Source organism: Cryptomeria japonica, chromosome 1, assembly GCF_030272615.1.
Source record: "Cryptomeria japonica chromosome 1, Sugi_1.0, whole genome shotgun sequence".
In the NCBI taxonomy this organism is placed as follows: domain Eukaryota; kingdom Viridiplantae; phylum Streptophyta; class Pinopsida; order Cupressales; family Cupressaceae; genus Cryptomeria; species Cryptomeria japonica.
The window spans coordinates 112,248,565-112,258,451 of record NC_081405.1 but is presented as its reverse complement, the minus strand read 5'-3'; positions in this window follow the sequence as shown (position 1 = coordinate 112,258,451).

The following is a 9,887-nucleotide window of genomic DNA, read 5'->3' as shown; positions in this document are numbered from 1 at the left end:
GTAATGGTTTGGTGAAAATATCTACTACTTTTTCTCCAGTAGGAACATAGTCCATCTTTACTTCTTGTCCTTCAACCTTCTCTTTGAGAAAATGATACTTGATAGCAATGTGCTTTGTTCTGGAATGCATCACCAGATTCTTTGCTATGTTAATTGCACTCAAATTATCACATCGGATGAGAATAGGATCAATGATGTCCACTTGTATGTCTTTGAGGGTCTACTTCATCCAAAGCACCCGAGAGCAACAACAATGTACTATGCTTCAATAGTTGATAGAGAGTCCGAGTCCTGCTTCTTACTATACCATGAGACCAACTAGTCACCTAGGAAGAATGCACCACCACTTGTGCTCTTTCGGTCATCAATGCAACCTACCCAATGAACATCAGTGTATGCTTCCAAGATGAATTCCCCTTGTTTAGGGTACCACAATCCATAACTGAGTGTTCCTTGTAGGTACCTAAATATTCTGCTTACAACATTCATATGTGATTGCTTAGGTGCAGCTTGAAATTTGGCCACCATGCACACTGCCTGTACTATATCCAGTCTAGAAGAAGTTAGATACAATAGACTTCCTATCGTGGATCGATACAAAGTTTGATCCACCACCAATGATTCATCATTCTTGCTTAATTTACTTCCGGTCACCATGGGGTACTTACCAGTTTTCAATCCTCCACTTGAAATTTCTTCAACATATCCTTTGCATACTTGGTTTGTGATTTAAAGATTCCCTTATATTGCTATAATATCTACAAACCAAGGACGTATTTCAATTCACCAAGCATTGACATCTCAAATTCTAACTACATCTGATCAACAATTTTTTGGCAAAGGGTGTCCTTATTTCCTCCAAATATAATGCCATCTACATACACAACCAGAATGATCATGTGGTTTCCATCTTTCTTTATGTAAAAATTGCTATCAACACTCCCCTTTTTGAATGCCTTCTCATTCAAGTATTGATCTAATCTTTAATATCATGCTCTAGGAGCTTATTTTAAACCATACAACGCCTTCTTCAACTGACACACAAATGTTTCATCATTATGTAGCAAAAACCCTTCCGATTGCTCCATGTACACTTCTTCTAAATTTAGATTTAGGAAGGCAAATTTTACATCCATTTGATATAATTTATAATCCTTGTAGGAAGAGAAGGCTTGAAATATTCTAGTTGCTTCTAATCTAGCTACCGGTGCAAATGTTTCTTCAAAGTCAATTCCCTCTACCTGAGAGTATCCTTTGCACACTAGTCTAGCTTTATGCCTAACAATTTTACCTTCTTCATTCATCTTATTCCGGTAGACCTATTTATTGCCAATGATGTTCTTATATTCCGGTCTAGGGACTAATTCCCAAGTTTTGTTCTTCTCAATCTGTTGCAGTTCTTCTTCCATGGCATCCATCCATTCTTGTCTTTTGCTAGCCTCATTGAATGTTTTAGATTATACTTCAGTCATGAGGTAGAAGTTGATTTGTTCATCATTCCAAGCAAGTATTCTTCTAGTTTTCACACCATCACTCTTATTTCCTAAAATTTTCTCTTTCGGGTGATTCAACTGCACATACCGATTGGGAGCCTTCTTGGATGCTTCTTGTGGTTCATTGTCTGACTGAGCTTCTTCACCTTCATCACCAGAATCATCATACTGGTTTACCTATGGTTGACTTCCTTTGTGCATATCCTCATCAAATTTAACATGCACACTCTCAATAACTCTTAGTCTTTTGTTGTAGCATTTGTAGGGCTTGCTATTAGATGAGTAACCAAGGAATATTCCTTCATCACTCCTAGAGTCAAAACTACCTAGACCATCCATATCTCTTTTGATAAAACACTTACTTCCAAATACTTTGAGGTATTTGACTAATGGCTTCTGGTCATACCACAACTCATAAGGTGTCATTCTGCGATTTGTTCTTAATTTAACTCGGTTCAAAGTATATGTAGTAGTATGAACAACTTCCCTCCAATACGTGTTTGACAGACTGGCCTCATTTAACATGGTTTTGGCCATCTCCTCAACTATCCCGTTCTTTCTTTCTACCAAACCATTTTGCTGTGGTGTCCTAGGGGTTGAGTATTGCCTTCTAATTCCATGTTTTTCATAATAATCTTCAAATTCATTTGATGTGAACTCTCCACCCTAGTCTGATCTTAGACATTTTAGCTTGCACCCACTTTTTTTCTCCACCATATTCCTAAAGATCTTGAATTTGTCAATTGCTTGTGACTTATCTTGCAGGAAGGTGACCCATGTCATTCTTGAGTAATCATCAATAAAGAGCATAAAATATATTTCACCGGCAAGTGCCCTTGCCCTAGTTGGACCACATAGATCTATATGCACAATTGCAATTGGTCTGGAGGTGTTGTGCTCTTTTATCTTGAAACTCACCTTAGTTTGCTTTCCTTTCACACATTCATCACAAAATGTGCTTACCAGTTTGATGATGGGTGGAATATTCCTCACACATCCCTTTCTTCTCACTGCAACTAAGTTATCAAAGTTTATGTGGCCTAATCTTTGGTGCCACAGCCAACTTTCATCAACTTGTCCTATCATGCATTGGGACTCATAGGATTCCTTCAAGTTGTAAACATTGCCATATGTTCTTTTTCCTTGTGCCACAACCTGACCGGTACTGTCTTTCTTTATCTAGCAACCGATTGAGTCAAAGGTGAATTTATAACCTTTGTCACACATCTGACTCACACTCACTGGATTGTGCTTTAGGCCTTCCACATTGATGGTATGTTGAATCAATAAGGATTTGGTAAACTACTGAGAGGGGGGGTGAATTAGTCGATAGAAAACTGACTTAAAATTTTCACCAAACAAAAACAACCTCTCAAGTCAAACTTAGAACTGACAAATTGCAATATCATTGTCAAGTAAACTAGTTGACTATCATAATAGAATAATAGTAAAACAACTCTGAAACTATTAAAACCTTTTAACTAAAACATCCAAATACTTTACTGACAAAAGTAAAAGCTCATTTTAGATCACTGCTGATCAACATATCATAACTAAGCGGATTTAGCAGTTAAACAAATTAACCATATCAAACATAACCACAAAAACATTCACCACTTGACACAATGATTTTGACATGGAAACCCAAATGAGAAAAACCACGATGGGGATGAATACCCACAAGTATTCTGAACTCTTTTGAACTTCGCCCTATTAGGAGCCAAACCTGTTAAAGCTTTACAATAACTCCTGTTAAGAACAGATCCTGTTAGGGACCACCCAGTTAGAGGATCGACCATAATACCCTATTAGAAGAAATACCTTGTTAGGAGTAACCTCGGTAGAGGATTTGAAATCCAAACTAATGGATCACCTGGTTAGAGGATTCAAATAACTCTAAGCTTGTTAGAGCTTACCTAGTTAAGGGATTTCACTCTTGTAATTGTTAGAGAACAACAAGGGTTTACTGATCTATTTGAATAGCACTACACTTGCTTGTTCAAATCCTTTTCATGCTCCTATCTTTCTTTACACATACTGTAGATACATTATCTAGTTCAGCAACCAATCACTCTTACATTCAACCAATATTGCCAACATAACAAGAAAACAACTCATCGACCTTATAAACAAAACAATAGGTCGGTAACACATCACAAACCTAATTATCTCATAAAGATTACAAACAAATCAGTCAAATTACATAGTAATTATTGCACATCATTCAAGACAACCTCGACCGCTCCTTGATAACTGCTTCATCGAACACTGTAACTCATCATGTAGTTTCCATAACATGCAATGAACTTGCTCATTCCCAAGACAAAATCCATTATCTCTACGTGCCAAAAACTATTTGAAACTCTTCTCATACAACATGCATATGTGGAATAATAATTAATGCTCATCATTTGGTCATAAACCAATACAACTGATTCACCAAGCTTCATCGGTTAGGGTTTAACATATCAACAAGCAGGGTTTACTGATTGATCTCACTTTTTCTCTTGTAATACCAGTTTCCTACACAAGCTCACTTACCGGTTACAATTCCCTTCACATCAATGACAACATAAAATTTCATCAATGCAATCTTCATGCAAATGCCAACACACATAATATACATCACGTGCCTTCAATTTTCCATCAATACTTAGAGTACCTTTTCCCTTTATTTTGATGGATAAGTTGTCTCCGAATCTTACTGAACCACCATTCCAGTCTTCAAGTTTGATAATTTTTTTTTTTCACCATTCAAGTGGTTGGAACAACCACTATCTACAACTCATAGATTTTTCCTTTTAGCATGTAAGGTAGTGTCCACTATCAAACTTGATTCTGCCTTTTCTTTTTCTTTCTTAACCCATACCCGTTTGGTTTCCTTCTTCTTGTCAACTGCTATTTTGTGCTCCAGTTCAACTACCATTACTTGATTAGAATTTATCTTCTGCTTGATCTTCCGGCTTTTAAAAAAAATTTCTATTTGCCCATAACCTTGACAGTTATAGCATTTCACATTTTCATTTAAAGATAAATCCTTAAAATTATTGTAGGGCACCAGTTTATTCTTCCTACATTCACAACTCCTATGATCATATCCATTGCACTGATAACAGACAACATTCATATCCCAGAGTGCATTAAAATGATTTCTACTTTCATAACTCATAGAGGGCTTATTGGTTAATCTACAGTCAGCTATTCTATGCCCAAATTTGTTACATTGATAATAGTAACCATGAAAATTTGAAACATACTAGTTAGGTTGCCTTGGTCCTGCAAAGGACTGCTTCATCAGGGGTCTTTCCTTCATGCTATTGACTTTGGTGAATCCTTCATGGTCAAAGCTTTCATTTCTCCTTAGATCTACATGTTGGTACAATGAGTGTGGCCTCCGGTTCATTGCTTGTGTATATCAGTTTGTGTGGCGATTTCCAATAACATACGCATATGTGTTTTTATCGGTATCCTTGCTTACAGTGAATTTCTTCTTTTCTTCACCTTCATTTGAAGAGGTGAACTTTATTTCTTTACCAGATGTGTCTTTGCTATTTGAACTTTGACCTTCTTCAAAGCCTAAGCCACAGGTATCTTTGGATTTCTTCTATTTGCTCAACATCTTGTCTTAGGCTTCGGTGCTGCCTTCATATTTTCTTATTACTTTTATTTCTTCCTTAATTTCTTCAAGTTCCTTTTTGAGCTTCACTATTTGTGCTTCCATATCTTGATGCTCCTTTTCCTTCTTCATTAGATTAGAGGATGTAACTTCACATATCCTCTTGTCTTCTTCTAACTGTAGTTTCAAGCCAAATATAACTTGATTGGACTCATCCAGGGTTGCTTCAAGAGACCTTTCTCATCTACTGCAACAAGCTTGACCTTCTTGAGTTCTCTTCTTGTTTTACTTAGTTCCTCAAGAGAATTTATAAGCTCTCCTTCTAAATCCAGTTCAACCTCAATATCCTCTTCTTCCTCATCTTCACTAACCGGTTCATCAAGTGCCATAAAGAGATTAACTTTTCTGTCATTCTCATGGTAGTCATCTTTCGATGCACTTTCTTCATCTGTGGTATCATCCTCAATAGTATATAAGCTGTTATGCTTCCGATAGCCTTTTCTTCCTTTTCTGTAGACATTTCTTTCTCTATCTTTTCTAGTAGATCTACTAAACCCCCTTGACTCATCTCCACTGGATTCATTATAAGGATATTTTGTAGCAAAGTGTCCAACTTTACCACAATTGAAATATTTGAGAGGTAGCTTTCCTATATTTGAGTGGTAGCTTTCCTTTATACTTGCTGGATCATGGTGTGGCTGCTTCATAACCTGGAACTAATGAATGGATGTTGGCCCTTCTGGAAATCGGAATAGAAAGCTCGGTTTCCTCATTAATGGCCAACCCATGCCCTAGATACAGATAGGGCTTGTGTAGAAGCCTTGTTAAAATAAAATGGTGTTTTAGAGCCCTATCTATATATGGGGCAAACCCAAATGTACAACAAAATTCCTAGCCAACGTTCCCCCATAGACTTGTAGGGGGCCAATGCCATTCTTGCTTCTAATCTAGAGTGGCAAATCCCAGTCTATTCGGATCAAACTATGTGGTAGGGCCACTTCCAAGCCCACCCCTACTATCTATAGGGCTTCAGAAAGTGCCATGAAAAACTTGATTTGCTGATTTTATTGCCTCCACATCATGACACATAAGCATTGGTAGTTCCATTGATTGAGTCATAGGAAATGGGCCCTTATATCCACCCTACTATTGGGGATGGATTCTGCAGGAAAACCCAACTATAGAAGGTTGGGTCCCTACAATTCTATGGATAAGCCTGCTAGAATAGCTTTCTCAAAATTATCAAAAGAGCATTTGATTCAATGGTCGTTGTCACCATTCTTCGTTCCACATGCATGATGGCGGGTGCTCATGGCAATCACTTCTCAGTTGCTTTTGTCAGGTTTCATTGGCCTGACCAATCAATGGGTCAAGTGAACTATAGTTTAGTTATGACCTTTAGTCTCTTCAAAAGAATTAGAGAAGATTAGGGAGAGGAAGGAGCACAAACCAAACTACTTCAGAATAGGGGCAGGCAGGGGTTGGCCCACTTTATATAGTCTACCCGGTTCCTATGGGGAGAAACTACTCACTATCGAAATGAAAGATGATCAATTATCTACCCAAGGGATAGAAGATCCCACATATAGAAAAAAGTCACAGGGAGAGTTAAACCGAGTGGCATTGCAAAGGCATAGTGATAGTAGGGTTGGGATATCCCTACCCTCCGGACCAGATGTGAAGCTCCCCCCTCATCTAGCTCTCCGTAGGGGAATCTCAACTCACTACTTCCCCCAATATTCCCCCTCTGCCACATCATGGGGAGGTTTACAGTAGATCCCAGAGGCTCACTTGGAAAGGCTACTTGTTATAGTAGTCTGGCTGCTCTTGGCGAAATCATTGCTATCCATTATATCCTCCGTGCTTTGGCAATTATGCTCCCTGTACTATGGATTTATGAAAAGAAAGATCCAAGCGAGATATAGAATGGAATGATGATGATTCCCTAGCACACCGGTAGGGCCTTCTTTATTGTCCTCTGATGTCACCAGAGAATAGTAGGGGCTGCCATTAATCAACCCCAGCCAAATCTGGAGGTCTGCACCATACTTTTCTACTTTTCTTTATCATTCTCATGGTAGTCATCTTTTGATGCACCTTCTTCATTTGTGGTATCATCCTCAATTTTATATAGGATGTTCTGCTTCCGATAGCCTCTTCTTCCTTGCTAGTAGACATTTCTTTCTTTATCTTTTCTAGCATATCTGCTAAACCCCCTTGACTCATCTCCACTGGATTCATTATAAGGATATTTTGCAGCAAAGTGTCCAACTTTACCACAATTGAAATATTTGAGTGGTAGCTTTCCTTTATACTTGCCGGATCACCAGTTCTTCTCATTTCATAGGCTGTTAGTGAGCCAAATATCTCATCCATTGAAAACATCTTCAGATCCTTGGCTTCTTCTATGGAAAACACCTTTGTATCATAATTAGGTGTAAGGGACCTAAGTACCTTCTTGACAAGGATCTCAACTGCAATTTCTTCCCCAAGCCCTTTGATGGTATTCACAATTTCATCAAATCTATGAAGGTAGTTTGCAATCTTTTCATCATCTTTCATCTTGTTGCCTTCAAGTTGGTCCCTTAGTGCTTGCATCTTGGCCTCTTTAACTTTTGCATCTCCTTCAAATAACCTTTTCAATTTATCCCAAGTCTCCTTAGCAGATGCACAGTGCATGACCTTGACAAACTCATTATCAGACAACCCGCTCAAAATAACATGTTTGGCCTTTGCATTGTTCTCATACTCCTTCTTGTCATCTGGATCAGTGGGAGGAACACTAGGGACATCATACCCATTCTTGATAGACATCCACCCATCAAAACCAAGGGAGGAAATATAGGTCTCCATTCTTTTGCTCCAAAAGGCATAGTTGGATCCATCAAACATGGGGGCTTTTGAGGAAGCAGACTCATTTCTTGCCATTGTGTTCTAAGTCTAGAATCTACCCAAGGTTTAAAGATAACCAGGAACCTAGGCTTTGATACCAATTGTTGAACATAATGTACCACTGAGAGCAGGGTGAATCGGTGGTTCTTAAACTCTTTTCCTTTTTAAAGCAACTTTAGAATACCAATTGTTATCTTAAACACCAAACAATCAAACCAGTAAAGAAAATGAGGAAACCAAAGAAGACAAATACACAAATGCAACCCACAACACCAGATGTATGAGGAAAACCCAATATGGGAAAAACCTTGGTGAGAAATGCTGTTAGAGACTACTGCTCCAATCTAGCCTCACTAGTGAAACACTGAATTACAAATATTTAGGGCACCAACCCAAGGAGCACCAACCCATGCACCAGGATCCAACTTGGTGATGTATATTGAAATGCAGTTTAGATACAGTTATAGCTTCTTGTTGCAAATGAATTTTGCAACTCTTGATCAAATAGGTCTTTGTCGGTTAAAAATCTTCTTTGTCACACTACCGGTTAACAGATAACTTTCTCTAATTCTTGGCCTCTCTTCTCTCTCTCTCTCACAGCCTCACAACACACTGTGTCGCACTGAGATGCCTCCTTTCTCAACCACACCTCACTGGTTTTCTCAACTATTGGACTTGCTACAGTGATACCAATACTCTATCACTGCCGGTTAAACCCTCTTACCGGTTTTCTTGTTAGCTCACTCTGCAACTTTCTTAGAATAAATTCTAAGTGAGATGATCCTTCTCTCCTCTCAATCTCTCTTCACTCTTCTTCTCCTCCACAAGCATCAACCTTTTCCATTTTGAGCTCATGTATTTATAATCATGGATTCCTGCCAAGAATGCATTCAAATACTACCAGGTTAGGTTTTCCTTCTCTAACTCGATCCGAATACGATTTGATATGATTTGCTTTTCCAGGGATAAGATCTTCATGATATCGATCAATCACTAGAAAAGCTTCACATTCCAATGTGCATTTTCTAAATCTAGAGGTCTACACCATGCTTTTCTACTTTTCTTTGTCATTCACCATTAATGGTTTTGCTATTTCCTTCACCAAATAGGTATGAGGATCAAATCTTCTTCCAGGATTAGTTCAGTTGCTTTTCCAGCTTGCCTTCCTCAAGCCACAATCCTTTGGCATCCTCTGTGACTTGTAGGTTCCTCATGAAAGATGACCTTCTTGCAGATTTGTTACATCGATGGACACTCCACCAACCTGTGCAATACCTCCACCTGGTATCCAGCTATCATGCTTGTCGACATCCACCTTTGCTTGGATTCCTATGTTGGTTTGACATACATTGTTGACCAAGGTTGACTACTAGTTTAGTTTATCTTACCAGTATGACCATCAAACATCCTCTCTGTTTTGTTCACTGGTTGTTGTGCCTTCATAACAACCAAACAACCTTCATCCCAATTTATGCCTTACCAGTAAGCCTTCTTTATCGATAGATGATACAAGTCACATTTACTAGTATCTTTCTCTTCTTATACCCATCACAATTTATTACTTACTCGTGACCTTTCCAAACTAGATGACATCAATGAAAACTTAATGCCAATAACGCCAACAAACATTAGCTTCTTTGGTTGTCTACCGGGTTTTGGTAGAGTGGTTGGACTTTGATGATGATCAGGAGATTTGTCTTTGGTATTATTCGATTGGTGAAATTGGTTTGGGTCAGTTATTAATTTTCTTCAAATGTGTGTCACATTTAGTTGGTTCAATATTTGGTGATCCGGAAGCTATCATATGTTATATTAAGCCTTTCTATTACTGGTAAGGGTTCTACTGGCATAGCTTCGTTGAAGATATTTTGATGGATTCGATAAGT